This window comes from Peromyscus leucopus, chromosome 7 (genome assembly GCF_004664715.2).
Source record: "Peromyscus leucopus breed LL Stock chromosome 7, UCI_PerLeu_2.1, whole genome shotgun sequence".
Classification (NCBI taxonomy): domain Eukaryota; kingdom Metazoa; phylum Chordata; class Mammalia; order Rodentia; family Cricetidae; genus Peromyscus; species Peromyscus leucopus.
In genome coordinates, this window is record NC_051069.1 from 13191564 (window position 1) to 13209306 (window position 17743).

The window sequence follows — 17743 nt, forward strand, 5'->3', positions numbered from 1 at the left end:
ACTCTCACCACAATGGACAGTCTTAGTCACCATGCCTCCCTCACCATAAAACTGAAATAAAATCAGTCTTCCCTTAAGTTGCTTCTGTCAAGTATTTTGGTCCAGAAACCAGAAAACTAATTAATGCACTGTAAGTGAAATAAAAATTCAAGGCAGCACTTGAGGGTAATTAAACTATTTCAAATGGCTTATTAATGTCACTATTATCCTAGGAAAAATATAAAATAATAGTCTCAAAGAAGTCCTAAAACAAGTTAAAGCAAATATATTAAACTAATTTTCACTTTACCAAAAAATAAATTTTGAGACACATAATTTGGTTTTGAAAAATGCTACCATAATTGAAAGATATTTTTCTTATAATATAATGCTATTCCCTAAAACATAATGAGAATATGCTTTTTATGTGATGATAGATTTCATTTTAAAGCAACAGAATTTATAAAACTGTACAATGCTAAATATATTCTAAGCATAAGCAAAGATAAAAATTTATTCTGGTAATTTAATTAAAGTAAATGATGGGATTGGTATAGAAAACTGGAACCAAGAAGTGACATCACTTCTGTGATAAACTTGACTGTCAGGTTCTTGGGACTTTATGAGCTTGTTTGCAGGATGAAGAAAAAAAGAGTTTGAAGCTGGAAGCTAAAACTATTAACTTCATTGATTTACTAGAGCTATTAACTTAATTGATTTACTATAATAATTGAAAGATCAGTGTTAAAAAACGATTTATATGCATATAAACTGAAGGAAATTTAACTAATTATCATATGCAATGAAGCAATACTCTTCTAAAACTGGGATTAGAAGCACAAGAATCAGGTATCAAAGTCATTCTCACATCATAGTAAGTTCAAGGCTATCCAGGGCTACCTGTATGCATGCATGCACACACACACACACACACACACACACACACACACACACACACAAAAAAAAACCCACAAACACACACACACACAGAATGTAGTGACAGTTGCTGTGGTCAATCAAGAATGGTTTTAGAGGGTGGGCTGGGGGAAGGGGAGGGGGACAGGAGGGGGGAGAACAAGGGAATCCATGGCTGATATGTAGAACTGAATGGTATTGTAAAATAAAATAAAAGGAAAAAAAATAAAGTTTAAAAAGAAAAAAAATGGTTTTAGAATTCAGCTTATAATGATACTCTAACTAGACTAAGAAGAAAAGAATTAGGGTTGGGCTGGAGAGATGGCTCAGAAGTTAAGAGTACTGGCTGGTCTTCCAGAGGTCCTGAGTTCAATTCCCAGCAACCACGTGGTAGCTCACAACCATCTATGAAATCTGGTGCCCTCCTCTGGCCTGCAGGCATATATGCAGGCAGAACACTGTATATAATAAATAAATAAATAAATAATCTTTAAAAAAAAATTAGGGGCTGGAGAGGCGGCTCAGCAGTTAAGACCACTAGCTGCTCTTCGAGAGGGCAAGGGTCCGAGTCCCAGCATCCACATGGCATTGGCATCCACAGCTCATTACAACTGTCTGTAACTCTATTTCCAGGAGTTTTGATTCTTCACACAGATCTACATGCAGGCAAAACATCAATGTACATAAAATAAAAATAAACTAAAAAAAATTTTTTTTTTAGTCAGGCGTGATGCGCATGCCTTTAATCCAGGAAGCAGAGGTAGGTAGATCTCTGAGTTCAAGGCCAACCTGGTCTACAAAGCAAGTTACAGGACATTTAGGACTGTTACACAGAGAAACCTTGTCTCAAAAAAAAAGAATTATAGGTGAAGCGCAAGGGGGAGGGGATAATATGCAAAATAAGGATACAATTTCCTTTAAATTATAATTCCATTTAAAAGATTTTAATGCAGCAGTAGGTCTGTGCTCCTAAATTTAATTGTTAAGAAATTTATTACATTGCATTTGCTATTAAAAAAAAAAAAAAACATTTTTCTTTCTCTTCTTTTTTATATCTTTCTCTTTAAACTTTCTATATCTTTCTTGTTTTATTACAGGGATCTATTTTTTTGTTTTGTTTTGTTTCAGTTTTCAAGACTGTTTCTCTGTGTAGTCCTGGCTATCCTGGAACTCACTCTGTAGACCAGGCTGCCTTGAACTCACAGAGATCTGCTACCTCTGCTCTGAAGTCCTGAGATTAAAGGTGTGGGCTACCACCATGACCTGACAAAGGAAGTATTTTTAAAAAATTTTTTCATGTTTGCCTGCATTTATGTATATACACCACATGTCTGACTAGTGTCTCTGGAGGTTAGATGATCATATCAGATCCCTGGAACTGAATTACAGACAGTTGTGAGCTGCCATGTGTCTGCTAGAAACTGAACTTGGGTCCTCTGCAAAAACAGTAAATGCTATTAACTGCTGAGCCATTTCTCCATCCCTATCATAGAAATTTATTGACAAATGTTAATAAGCAGAATCATAGACTGTCATTCAGTATAAAGATAAACAGAAGAAATAAACCAGGCATATGTATGCATCTTTAAAAAAATAAAAATCTGGTGGGGGTATGGCAGCACAGGCCTGTAATCCTAGCCTTACCAGTATACAGAGAAAGGATACACTGCACTATTGAGGCAAGACCCATTTGAGAAAACACAAATGATTTGCCTACAACTGTAAATATTAGAGGAATGAACTATTAAACATTTTGAACTTATTTCAGATGTGTAACTATGGGAAAATGATGTTCAAGACCTAATATTGGAGCTGGGGAAATGGCACAGTGGGTAAAGCTCTTACTATGCAAGCGTAAGGAAACTAACTTCAGATCCCCAGAACCCACATAAAGACAGACACAGCAACACACATTTGTAATCCCAGCACTCCTATCACTGGTGAGATGAGAGGTGGAGACAGGAGAACCCACAAAAGCTCATGGGTGAACCAGCTAGCACATTGTACTTAGCAGTAAACAACAACAACAAAAAACACTGTCTCAGACAAGGTGAAAGGCAAGGACACCACCTAGAGATGTCCTTTAATTTCCACACACACTGAGAATTCTGCTCAAATGTTATTAATATAAAATATTCCTGTTGAAAGAATAAAACAATTTTAAAAGTTAAAATAACTCTTTATTCTGCATCTCCTTATTTGTATCTCCCCATTTCCTTATGTACTTAAAGTTCAGTCACAGAACTTGATATACAACCTAAACTTATGATTATTTTTATTTTAGGCTTTTGTTTATTAAGTCTGACATACCCACTAAAAGGTAAAAAAGTTCCATCATTTCATCAAGAGTATTCATGCCTCAAAAAAAAACACGTTAAGGGGCAAAAGAGATGGCTCAGCAGTTAGGAGCATTTGTTGTTCCTACAAAGAACCCAGGTTCAGTTCCCAGGACTTACATGATGGTTCAAAATCATCTATAACTTCAATTCCAAAAAATCCAAGGCCCTCTTTTGGCCTCTGCAGGCACCAGGCATGTACATGACACACATACATACACACAGACTAAACACTCATATGCATAAAAATAAATAAATCTAAAAAATCACTTTAAATGTATTTTAAAAAGGAATATGCAGTTCATATACACATTAATAAATATGTCAATCGAACAAAGATTTTTATTGCTTAAGTTAAACATTTTACTGAACTAGTTAGTTTCCTCCCTTCTCCCGACTTTGTCTTATGTTGTTTTTGAGACAAGGTGTGGGAGACCATCTTCAGGTTTCCTAGTGGCTTTACCCAGAAGGTCTACATAGAAAGTACGATTAGACCACGGGCCTGAGTGCAGGTGTCTGAGATGTTCTGCACTTGGCTGTGCTGAGGGGGTGGGGTGTCTTTTACTCCACCCCTTGGCATTCCTATAAATTATCTAGGGCAAAGACAGTCAGGGCCCATCATAATAGGTTCCAGGCCCTCTTGAGGCTATCCTGTATTTTCTATCTTTATCTCCCCCTCTAATCCTTCTAACTAATATTTCCTGCTACTCCTACTCAAGAGCACTCTGGGAAAATGTGGGGATGGTGGGTAGCCTCTCCACAACAAGGTTTCCCTGTGTTACCCTGACTGGCCTGAAACTCACTTTGTAGACCTTGAACTCAGAGATTAGACTGCCTCTGCCTCCCAAAGTGCTGGGATTAAAAGAGTACATCACCACACCTAGTCTCATGTCCAACATTTACATACTGTTTTTTTTCATTCTTTCTTTTTTTTTTGGGGGGGGGGGTCAAGACAGGGTTTCTCTGTGTAGTTTTGGTGCCTGTCCTGGATCTTGCTCTATAGATTAAGTAGAGGCATGATCCAAAAACCAGAATAAAGGGAGTAGTGCCCTCAAGATAAGACTACACCCAGCTAAGTTTCCAATTTGTGAGAGGGCCTAAAGAACTGTCTACTCCTAAAACAGAACAAAAAGGAAAGCTGTTGCAAATGTGATTCAAAGGGGCTAGCTCCATCACAAGTAGGCAGATGAATGGGCAGTAATGTATGTGACCCTGGCTTCGGAGTCATGAAGGATACCCTAATAAAGAAGTTGTAGAATCTTCTTACATGGCTAAAGAAAGTCTCTGAGGCCAGACATGTGGGAGGGAAGACCCTGAATGGAGGGCCCTGAGAGATTGTTGTGTGAAGCTGTGACAGTGAAACCTGGAGTCAGAAACTCCAAAATGTTAAGAGGTACTAGAGCAAGGGATATCTGTCAAAGAAAGATGCACAAAGGGAGTGGAACCAACCCAAGAAGCAAAGCCAGAAGAGCAGAGCCATCTAAGCTCTCTGACATCAGACATGGAAACTTGTCCTCTAAGTCAAGCAACTGCCATCTTGAAGAGTTCAGCACCCTTGCAAACAGATTATCTCAGTTGGGCTAGTTAATGGTTGACACAGGGCATAGAGGCATGGAGTAAGGAACAAAATATCCTGAATATCCTGCTGCTCCCTACCACCTGGCAACACTGAACTTGACCTGGAGGAGGAGTTAAGAGTAGGTATAGTTCAAGGAAGACTAGAGTAGGGGCTCCATCTATGCAACTACAGGAAGCCCTCATCGTGCTGGTAAAGGTGTGGCTGGTTTGGGGAGGAGTGTCCACACCCTTGTAAAGTAACCCTTCACCTAGGCTTTGTCAGGATGCCCAATTAAGTCACTGGTTCCTCTGAGCGAATTTGGTAGGAACATGGCTGAGGGTTGGGGAGGAGGTCGTGGGGGTGGTGGTGAGGAGAACTGTAGCAACAGAACTACAGAATTTGGAGTTTGCTATACTGGGTTTCCATCTTGCTTGAACCCAGTACTTCCCCACTATTCCCAATTCCTCCATTTTGGAACAGTAATGCATATTCTGTGCCATTGTATGTTAGAAGTATATAAGTTGCTTTTACAGGGGATTACAGTTAAGAGATTGCTTTGAGTCTCAGAAGAGACTTTGGACTTTGCAACAGTGTTGAGACAGACTAAAAGACTATGGATATTTTTAAATTGTACTAAATATATTTTACATTATGTTATGGCCACAAAACTATGGGGGTCAGAAGCAGAATGTAGTGGTTTCAATAAAATGCCCGTGATAAGTCTCATGTATTTGCATATTTGGTCCCCCAATTGGTAGCTGTTTCGGGAGGATTTGGAAGTGTAGTCTTGCAGGAAAAAGTATGTCAGCGGAGGTGGACTTTGAGGTTTCAAAAGACTCAAGTCATTCCCAGTGTGCCCTCTCTGCTTCCTGTTTGTAGATCAAGATATAAGCTCTGAAGCTAGCAGTAATGGCTCACACCTTTAATCCCAGTACTTGGGAGGCAGAGGCAGGTGGATCTCTAAGTTCAAGGCCAGCCTGGGGCTATACAAAGAAACCCTATGGGGGGGGGGTGTAAGCTCTGAGCAGCTGTTTCATCACCATGCCTGCTGTCAAGCTTCTTAGTGTGATTGATGATGGTGTACTCTTATTCCCCTGGAAAGAAAAGCCCCAAACAAAGCCTTTATTCTTGTGGAGATTTGAAAGAAAATGACCACCAAAGGGAATGGCACTATTAGGAGGTGTGGCCTTGTAGAATAGGTGTGCTCTTGTTGGAGGAAGTGTGTCACTATGAAGGAGAGCTTTGAGGTCATATATATGCTCAAGCCACACACGCCCAGTGTCTCAGTCCACTTTCTGTTACGTGAAAGATAGAACTCTCAGCTACTTCTCTAGCACCATGTCTGCCTGCATGCCACATTTCACTCTGATGATAATGGACTGAACCTCTGAAACCATAAGCAGCCACCTCAATTAAATGTTTTCCTTTAAGAGTTGTCATGGTCATGGGGTCTCTTCACAGCAATAGAAACCCTAATAAGATACTTCTTTAAGTTGCCTTGGTCACTGTGCTTTATCTCCAACAACAAAATCTTATACACCAGCATTACACTAAATTGGAGAAAACCAAACCCATTTCCTCTAAAATCAGGAATGAGACAAGGGTGTCCATTTTCTCCACTCTTATTTAATGCAGTGCTTGAAATCAACCAAAGCAGTAAGCCAAGAGAAAGAAATAAATGGGATATAATTAGGAAAAGAAGAACTCAAATTATCCCTACATATAGGCAATATGATCCTGTGCTTAAAAGATCTTCAAGGGGGCTGGAGAGATGGCTCAGTGGTTAAGAGCACATGCTCCACAACCAGGAGGATCTGAGTTCTGGTTTTTGTTTGTTTTTTTTTTGTTTTTGTTTTTTGTTTTTTGAGACAGGTTTCTCTGTGTAGCTTTGCGCCTTTCCTGGAACTCACTCTGTAGCCCAGGCTGACCTCAAACTCACAGAGATCCACCTGGCTCTGCCTCCCGAGTGCTGGGACTAAAGACGTGCCACCACCGCCAGGCGAGGATCTGAGTTCTAATCCCAGCACCCATATAACAACTAGGCATAGTCCTGTACATACATACCTCTACCCCAGTGGCAAGGGAGTGAGAAGTGGGTGGAGAAAAAAAGGACTGCTAAGGCTTGCTGGCTGCCAAGCTAGATGAAAAATGAGCTCCAGGTTCAGGGAAAGACCCTGCTTCAAAGGAATAAGGTGCACAGTAATAGAGGACACTCAAAGCCACCCTCTACCCTGTACACAAGCACACATAGGTCTGAAAACCCATACACACTCATGCATACACCATACAAAATGAGACAGAGGAAACAAACCAAAAAAAATCCTAGAGATGCAACCAGAAAATTCTCAATTCTGATAAACATTTTCAGCAGTACAGGATAAAATAAATGATCAACATACAAAACACATACACACACACACACACACACACACACACACACACACACACATAACTTTAATACACACATGCATGTAGATCATGCAAACATATGGAAAAAATATTGTAAAATAGTCTTTGTTAGGACTGGAGAGATGGCTCAAAGGTCAAGATCACTAGCTACTCTTCTAGAGGACTTAAGTTTGGTTCCCAGCACCCATTTCAGGCAGTTTACAACTCCAACTCCAGGAAATCTGACACTCTTACTTGCCTCTGTGGGCATCTGTATACATATGGCATATATTCATACCAATACACACATACATATAAAAAATTTAGCTTTGAAGCTGGGCAGTGGTGGTAGATACCTTTAATCCCAGCACTCAGGAGGCAGAGGCAGGCGGATCTCTGTAAGTTGGAGGCCAGCCTGGTCTACAAAGCGAGATTTAGGACAGGCACCAAAACTACACAGAAAAACCCTGTCTTGGGGGGGGAAAAACTGACTCTGTTACCAAAAGTGAGCTATATATTTAATGCAATCACCACCAAAACAAAAGGGGGTGGAGGGGAGAATTTCACAAGTTTCAAAATATTCACTCCTTCTAGAAAAAACATTTTTAAAAAATTATTTTTAATGATGTATGTGTGTGTACTTTCAGACGCTTGGGACTCCTTACTCTTTCTCTGAAGCCCCTACTCCGCCTCATTTTAGCATGTGGCTGCTTACCAAACTTCCATGCCTAACTCACAAAGTCATGGTTTTCTCTCTTAGTTTTCTTCATCTCCTTCCTCCAGGCAGCTTTCTTGCCCCTGGATTTTTCTTTTAGACTCTAATAAAAACTTGTCCTCATGCTTCTTTAAAAAACCTGGGGGGGAGGGGGTAATTGTTATAATAAATATCAAACTATTACAACTGCTGAAGTAGGCAACAGATCAGGATTACTGGGCAGAGCTTAGCATTTGTGAGGCAAGACAGGGTTGAGGGAGAAAAAAGGAAATGGCAAGCAGTGAAATAATATATATTACTTAAAATACCCAGCAGCAAATTTAGAAGTGAGCAAAATAAGACAGTGATTTTGTTCATATTTTATTTTTATCCTAAAATTTATCTCAGATTACCCTTCACTTAAGCACTTCTTTAGATGTGTCTTAAGAATCAAACAGGGGTTGGAGATTTAGCTCAGTGATAATAGAGCGCTTGCCTAGCAAGTGCAAGGCCCTGGGGTCAGTTCTCAACTCTGAGGGAGAAAAAAAAGACAAAGAATCAGAACTATGGTGAATACATCCATAGCTATTTATGACTTCCAGAAAGTCTCACATTTGGAGGTCTTACTGAAAAGACAGATATACTTAATTGAGGCAGGACAGTAAAAAAGGAAAAATTAACAGGGATGCAGAAATATAAAGAATCCACTTACCTTGGGATCTAGTTTGTATTTCTAGCTGCTTAAGACTCAAAATCTTCTCAACTAATTAAATAAATGCTCATTTTCCCAAAGATATCTTAAATAAGGATGTCTAAAACAACAAATTATGCTTGCTCAGAAACAAAATGTCTGTAACCTTGAGTTTAATTGTATTAGCACTCCTTTTTTTGTTTGTTTGTTTGTTTGTTTGTTTTTCGAGACAGGGTTTCTAAGTGTAGTTTTGGTGCCTTTCCTGGAACTCACTCTGTAGACCAGGCTGGCCTTGAACTCACAGAGATCCCCGTGGCTCTGCCTCCCGAGTGCTGGGATTAAAGGCGTGCGCTGTTGTTGTTGTTGTTGTTGGTGGTGGTGGTGGTGGTGGTGGTGGTGGTGGTGGTGCCGCCACGCCACCGGTGCCGCCGCCGCCGCCACCGCCGCCACCAGGCTTAGCACTCCTCTCTTACTCCTAAACCCACACAATACACCTCATAGTGCAACCCTACAATTTCAGTTTACAAAAGCAAATTCTTTAAGCAACTCATATATTTAAGTAACCTAATATAGATTTTACTTAATTTATACTTTAATTTTTGAACTTTGCTTAATCTTTAAACCTTATAAACTACATCCACAGAAACTTTTAAAGACACAATCACACATACACACAGTTACTATAAAAATACAGAAAGTATCTTCTCTCTAGAAGCTTAAACCCATGGCTCAGGACATGTCCTGTATACTTCATACATGTCCCTCTCCCTAAATGCCTGGCATTTTAAAATCTAAAGCATATATTCTCCCTTACTTCTACTTAATAAACTCACTAACTTTGCTCTACTCTATGGCATAGTCAAGAATTCAGCTTTACTTTAGTGGGATCCATAAGAGTGTGAAATTCTTCCAGCTACTGGTGTCAATACTAAGCTGTCTGCTAGCCAACAATAAATATAAAATGATGATCAAAATATTAATATTCAGCATCACTTTCCATAGTCTCACACCTATCCATAAGAACATAGCACTTATCAGCTGGGCAGCGGTAGCACACACCTTTAATCCCAGCACTTGTGAGGCAGAGCCAGGTGGATCTTTGTGAGTTCGAGGCCAGCCTGGTCTACAGAGCGAGATCCAGGACAGGCACCAAAACTACACAGAGAAACCCTGTCTCAAAAAACCATCTCTCTCAATCACTTATTTGGGATGATGACCTAGGAACATCTTTATCTATGAAACACATGCTTCCATTATGGGCTAGTCTGCTTGTGGTTAGTAAGTTTTCAGATATGTATACTGTTAATCACTTCGACAATTTCAGAGATATACTTTATAGACTCATATTTGCAACTTTAATACATATAATTATAAGAGGCGTTCAGAGTCATGTGAGCTTATCGTCTAAAAAACTACCTTGTCTATTTTGGAAAAAGTCTCAACTACCATTTTTATCACTTGCTGAGGTCCACTGCAATTAGAATGTTCTTTATTTTTGCTCTGTTCTTCCACACAATCAACATTCTAAGATTCACAAGAAAGCATGGGAGGGAGAGTATTATGGGCAAGACAAGGAAAGAAATGAGCAAAATAATTTCAGAAAGTACTTTTATATAAAGGGCAAGATAGACAATAAATATTTTACACTTTGGGGAACACAGAGTCTTTCACATAAAGTTTTTGTTTGTGTTTTGTTTCATAGCCCTTAAAAATATGAAAAACATTTTTAGCTCTCAGACAGGACAAAATCAGGCCACCAGCAGGATTTTGCTTGTGGGCGGTAGTTTGCCTATCATTATACTAAAGAGCTCCAGCATGCTATTTTAGTTATCAGTAGTATGCAGTAACTTCTCCAAGGTGGTAAAACCTCTAAAGCATGCAGGAGCCAATTATACTAACACATGGGAGAAATGCTTCAAGCTAAGAGCAGTGAAGAAGGCAAAATGTCTCAACCAAGAACACATTTGCAACTTTGAGAAATGAAAAGGACTCACTGTGGTTCAAGCCAAGAAGGAAAGTAGTAAAAAGATGAGGTCAGAGATACGAAGGGATCAGATTACACAGCTCCTTGTAGTCTGGGGTTCCATTCTAAATGTAAAAGAGGGCACTAGCATGATGGCTCAAGCAGGTAAAGGTACCAACCACTAAGCCTGACCTGAGTTCAATCTGGAGACCCAGATGGTGGAAGAATCCTGTAAATTGTCCTCTGAACTCTACCTGTGTGCCCACATGAGCACACACACACACACAAATGCTTATAAAAATAAGCCAATGTATGCTGGGCAACAGTGGCACATGCCTTTAATCCCAGCACTTGAGAGGCAGAGACAGGTGGATGGATCTCTGTGAGTTCAAGGCCAGCCTGATCTACAGAGTGAGTTCCAGGACAACCAAGACTACACAAAGAAATCCTGTCTTGATAAACTAAATAAATAAATGAATGAATAAACAAACAAACAAACAAACAAATAATTTACAAGGATGATCCCAGCTAAGACTCCTAGCAATAAAGAGAATATGCATCCTAAACTGGCCATCTTCGGTGACCAGGCAAGACTTCAGTGGAGGGATTAAGAAACCAACCCAGTCACATAACATTCAACCTACAGTCTGTCCTGCCTATGGAATGTGCTGGGTAAGGGTGGTGCAGAGATTATGGGAGTAGCCAACCAATTACTGGTCCAGCATGAGACCCATGCCACAAGAGTAAGCCCCCTGACACTGCCTGGAGCTCCAGGACCCAGAGGCTGGTTGGCCCAGAGACCTAGGATAGAACCAAACAGGACTGGCAAGTGAAAAAAGTCAATGTAATGATGCCTAACGATATTCTGCTATACTCATAGATTGGTGCCTAGCCCAACTATCAATGGAAAGGATTCATTCAGCAACTGATGGAAACAGATGCAAAGACCCACAGCCAAACATTAGGCTGAACTAAGGAAACCCTGCTGAAGAGAGAGAGGAAGGATTATAGGAGCCAAAGTAGAACAAGAAAACCCACAGAATCTACTAACCTGGGCTCATAGGAGCTCACAGAGACTGAACCAACAACCAGGGAGCCTGCATGGGACGGACCTAAGCCCTCTGCATATATATGATAGTTGTGTGGCTTGGTCTTCTTGTGGGAGCAGGGACTATCTGACTCTTGCTGGCTTTTGGGACCCTACTCCTCATACTGGGTTGCCTTGCCCTGCCTTAATACAAGGGAAGATGCTTAGTCTCGCTGCAACTTGATATGCCATGTTTTGTTGATATCCATGGAAAGCATGCGTCCTTCTGAATAGAAACAGAAGATGAGTGGATTGAGAGAAGGAGGGAAGAGGAGAAGTGGGGGGAAGGGACTGGAAGGAAAGGAGGGAGGGGTAACTACAGTTAGGATGTAAAAAAATGTAAAAAAAAAAAAAAAAAAAAAAAAAAGTCCCTGAGTTTTTCATTTTGTTGCTTTTTGTTCTTGTTTATTTTTTAAAGCAGTCTCGTATATCCCAGGCTATCCTCAAATGCTATAAATTAACTTCAATTTCTGATCCTCTTGCCTCCATTTCCCAAGTGCTGGGGTTATAGGCATGCACCACAACACAACTATTTGTGTTCTCTAAAAATATAGTAATGGAGCCTAGAGAGATGGCCTAGCAGTTAAGACTATTTGTTGTTCTTCCAAGACCAGGGTTCAAGTCCCAGCACCCTGCAGCTCACAACCATCTGTAACTCCAGCTCTAGGGGATCTGATCCACTCTTCTGACTTCTGCAGGCTGCCCAGGAATGTACACAGCACACAGACATACATGTAGTAAAAATACCCATATGCATAAGATTTTTTTAATTTTAAAAAATAATGATGATAGTCTATTTTTTTAAATATTCTAATTGGGAGCTGGGGAGATTACTTGGTCTGAATGTTTTGCTATACAAACTAAGGAACTGTGTTGGGATTCCCTGCCCCATATTTAAAAAGCCAGGCACAATGCTTATAATCCCCCAGCACTAAAAAGGCAAAGAAAAGATCCCTGAGCTTACTGGCCAACCAATGTAACTAAAATGGTGATCTCCAAGTTCAGTGAGAGACCCTGTCTCAAAAATAAGGTGGATGGCTGTAACACAAATCTTAAAAGGTCTTTTAATAAAAAACCCAGAGTTAGATATTGGGATGAAAGCTGAAAGTTCAGAGAAGCAGAACAGCCAGCCACTAGCTTACCTCTAGGAAATCCTCAGCCCCAAGAGAGCAAGTTCCTGTTTCCTCACGCCTCATATACCTTTCTATGTCCCGCCTTATTACTTCCTAGGATTAAAGGTGTATGTATCACTGCCTGGTTCTGTTTCTCTCCTGTAACCCAGTGTGGCCTTGAACTCACAGAGATCCAAATGGATCTCTGCCTCCCGAGTGATAAGATTAAAGGTGTGTGCCACCACTGCTTGACCTCTATGTATAATTTAGTGACTGGCTCTGTTCTCTGGTCCCCAGGTAAGCTTTATTGGGGTACACAATATATCACTACAGATGGCTCAGCAGTTAAGAGCACAGAATGTTCTTCCAGAAGACCCAGGTCCATGTGGTGGGTAAGAACTGTCTACAACTCCAGCTTCAAAGGTTCAACACCCTCCTCTAACCTTCATGGACACTGAGCACACACATGATACACACACATACATGCAGGCAAATCAACTCACACACACACACACACACACACACACACACACACACACACAAAATAAAAATAGCTTCTCTTTTATAAAAAAATTTATTTTGCTTTATTGTATGAGTATTTTGCCTAAATAAATCTTGTTAAAAAAATAAGGTGGAGAGCAACTGAAGAAGATATCCAACATCAGCCTCCATATAAAAAATGTGTACTTGCAAATGCATACAAATATGTACATAGACACACCAATATATATACTCATATAACCAAGATACTCCAATTGCTTGAAAGAGAATAGATTAAGGGCGGGGGGTCAGTTGTGGGTACATCCCAAGTATGGCTTTAAATTAATCAATTTAGCGCTAAAGATCTTAAGACTTATACTAAGACTAATAAATCTCCCACATTTGCCCCCAGATACTTAAAAATCATTACATGATCCTATAACAAGAATAAATAAAAAGTACAACTATCCCAATCAACTATCACCATTATTGTAGTGTTTATACATGTTTTGATTTAAAAAAAAAAAACACATTTGGCACTATAACCATTATATCATATACATTCTGTTGCAGTGAAATGTTTCATGGAGCCTAAATATCCTTTCACTCATGTATCAATATAACTACCTCAAAATACAGTAAGTAGCCAGGCAGTGGTGGCACACGCCTTTAATCCCAGCACTCAGGAGACAGGCAGATGGATCTCTGTGAGTTCAAGGCCAGTCTGGTCTACAGAGTGAGTTCCAAGACAGCCAGAGCTACACAGACAAACACTGCCTTTAAAAACAAAAAACAACAACAACAAAAAAAAAAAAATGAAGGAAGGAAAGAAGAGAGGAGGGGAGGAAGGAAGAAAGAAAGAAAAATTACAGTTAGTAGACAATCTCCGAAAGACTGATCAAAGTCAGGAGGAATAACAGCATGCTGTGGATATCGCTCTATATAAATAAAATGTTGATTGGCCAGTAGCCAGGCAGGAAGTATAGGCGGGACAAACAGAAAAGAGAATTCTGGGAACAGGAAGGCTGAATGAGGAGACGCTGTCATCATGGGTACACCTGCACAAATTAAAACTGACAATGCTCCATCATATGTCTCTGTCAAAATGAAAGTTTTTTTGCTTATTACAATATAAAACATATTACAGTTATACCACATAATCCTACAGGCCAAACAGTTATAGAAAGATCAAATAGAACTCTAAAGGATATAGTATGATAACCAAACCCTAATTCTATGTCGAATGACAGCCTTGAATGCATGGAACAAAATTGAAAAAGCAGGAAAAAAAAATGAGTCATTTAACATCCTCCAACCTCAGGAACAAATCATAAACTAACATGTTTCTTAGAAAAATACAAAAGGTATTATTCTAATGAGTGGTCACCAGTCATCCAGATTGTACAGAAACAGGGCACAACAACTGATGATCTTCCAAAGCCATGTGGCAACTTATAGACTAATAGAAATGAGTTAATTTAAGATATAAGAACAGCTAGCAAGAAGCCTGAGCCATTAGGCCAAACAGTTTAAATATATAAATGTCTGTGTGTTTATTTTTTATTTTATTTTACTTATTTATTTATTTTTTGGAGCTGAGGATCGAACCCAGGGCCTCAAGCACTCTACCACTGAGCTAAATCCCCAACACCCCTGAGTGTTTATTTTATAAATGGGCTGTCGAACTGCCAGGGCTTGGTGGGACCCAGAGAGAAAACTACAGTTACAATGGTACATAATCACAGGACTCAAACAAACTGCTGTAGGAGGATCATAAGCACTGACGGAGCTCCTGAAAGAAAAATATAGATTAGGAAGAGCTACATTTTAAAACAAACATATAAGTATAGCTAGGATTAGCTGTTTAGCAATGTTCACCATGGCAATGATTTCACAGCAAAGCCCTGAGGGACTTAAAAAATGCATTGATATACAAAAATCTTTCCCTACTTGGAAAACTTTTATAAGTAGAACTGAGGTGGGTACTAATCAAAAGAAACAAAAAGGAAATAACAATACTGACAGGGAATATGTGAATTCACTATTACAGTTCAATAAATCAAAGACACTCCATGAAATTTTTGGAATGATCAGTAGAAAGGAGTAACTGTGTATGTAATGTGAAGCACTTACTTAACTTGAAATGGTGTTCACTGGCATTTGATCAAGGTCTAGTTCAAAATCATTAAATGTTATACATTTGCAGGTCATATGGTCCATCCTAACTACTCAATCTGCCTTTACATGAAAATAGCTATAAACAAATATTTATAGCTGGGCATGGTGGCACATGCCTTTAATCCCAGCACTCAGGAGGCAGAGGCAGGCAGATCTTTTTCAGTTCAAGGACATCCTGGTATACAAAGTGAGTTCCAGGACAGTCAAGAGTTACACAGAGAAACCCTGTCTCAATACCCGCCCTCCAAAAAAAAATCTTACTTGCATACAAGTTTCTAGTTGCAGTGATGCTCTAATAATCATGGAGCCAATTACAATAAAGCTCAATTAGAACACACACATATCCAAAAAGGCAAGAAAGCCTTTCCTTCAGATCACTTCCTTTTAAAAGCTATGAAATCTCAAGGAAAAAAATAACTGAGAGAAAGGGAGGTTTGACAAGGCGTCATTACTGTGCTTCAATAATAATGAAAAAATTAACCATAAACTCCTGTAGCTTCTACCACCTTCAGGTGAAATGAGAAAAAAAAAAAAAACAGAATACTTCTTAAGTCACCCCATCATTCCAGCAAATCTGCTAGTTATTAAGGGAATTACAGTAGATTTTGCATCTGTACAAATTAAAAAACTAATAAAATAAAATACTGAGGGTTTTAGTTCTAGTCTGAGTACAGGTCATAATAGAAAACCTCTCACTTATAGTAAGAAAAAGAAAGGGATGGATAAACTACAAAATCAAAATAGTAAAACTCATCTGAGAGCTGAGAATATTTAAAAAAAAAAAAAAAAAAGTTTAACCAAGCTCAATTCCAGACAGGAATACACCCTTTCTAAGTAAACAGTAAAATTACTACTTTCAACTCTAAACTCAAGGTGAGCAAAGAGGCAAACAATCAATCCTCAGACTGAAATGAAAGACTGGGATTCAGGAGTTTCAGAAGCAAAGCTACCCTACACAAGCTAAAAAATCTTCCCAATGGCACTTTCGTAGAGTACACAGTCTATGGCCACACCACCCTGAAGTATTCCATCCTGTCTGACCTTAGGAACTAAGTAGGGTCAGGTCTGGCTAATACTTGGATGGGAACATAAATCACTTTGTACTAATCAAAGAGTGGATGAGGAAGACAAAGTCTCCTGGACTGAAAAGTCAAGAACAGTATAAAGCAAAGAGATCTATAGAAACTAGCTCAACTTAAATAGCGAGTTTTGTTACAAAGTATAAACTGCATCTATATAACATAAATTAAAATCAAAATTAACTACAGTTGTAGCCCACCCAGAAGTCAATTCCAGGTCAGAAACACACACACACATACACACACACACACACACACACACAGAGAGGCTAATTTAACCTTTTTAGTTGAATTAACATGCTTTTTCTAGGAAGCAGCAGTTAGAACTTGAATTCTCATTGTTCTTAGCACCTATAATATTCATATACAGTAAAAATAATGGTACCTAAGGAATCATGAAAGTGTGATGGAGAAACAAGAGGAAAAAGCAAAACCATTGATGACTCAAATGGAATGATTTTAAAATAAAATCTCATAATATCCATTCTTTTATATAGGGTATACCATCAGAGAGTGAGGGATGATTTAATGTTTTGACAGAAAAGTGTAAGTTTAAAGTAAAAGAGCCAAAGAGAAACATTCAACCAAAAATATATATTTAAGATGAGCGAGTTCCAGAACTACATAAAGAGACCTTGTCTCAACAACAAAAAACAAAAAACAAAAAACAAAAATAATATCTCAGGTGAAAATTAAAAGGTTACTGAATAAACTTAACAACACATGCATGCACACAGATTATAAATTCAAAGAGATCAATGGATAATATCCAAAATAAAGCATAGAGAGGGGGAAAAAAGTGATAAGGATCAGTCAGAACAGTGAGACAATTCCAAACCAACTGAAAGAGGAAAAAATAAAGGAAATGGAGCAGCACAGAAGACTGAAGAACATGCAGAACTTCTCCAAAATTCACCATAAACCCACAGATCCAAAACTCAGAAAAACAAAAGCAAAATAAATAAGTAATCTGTGTTTTTCTGCAGAAAATCAAAGGTTAAAAAAAAAGGGGGGGGCTGAGAAATGCCTCCACAGTAAATAGCACTGGATGTTCTTCTGGAGGACCTGGGTTTGATTCCCAGCACCCACATGAAGGCTCACACCTGTCTGTACCTCCAGTTCTAGAGGCTCCAACACCCTCTTTTGGCCTCTGCAAGCATCAAGAATAAATAGCTGCCAGGCAGACGCCTTTATTCCCAGCACTCAGGAGGCAGAGGCAGGCAGATCTCTGTGAGTTAGAGGCCAGCCTGGTCTACAGAGTGAGTTCCAGGACAGCCAGAACT

General features: G+C 39.2%; 1 protein-coding gene across 8 annotated transcripts in view; it reads right to left on the reverse strand.

Moving 5' to 3' along the window:
* Positions 1 to 17743, reverse strand: part of Myo9a (myosin IXA) — a 240569-nt gene that overhangs the window by 169799 nt on the left and 53027 nt on the right. The window lies entirely within an intron of this gene.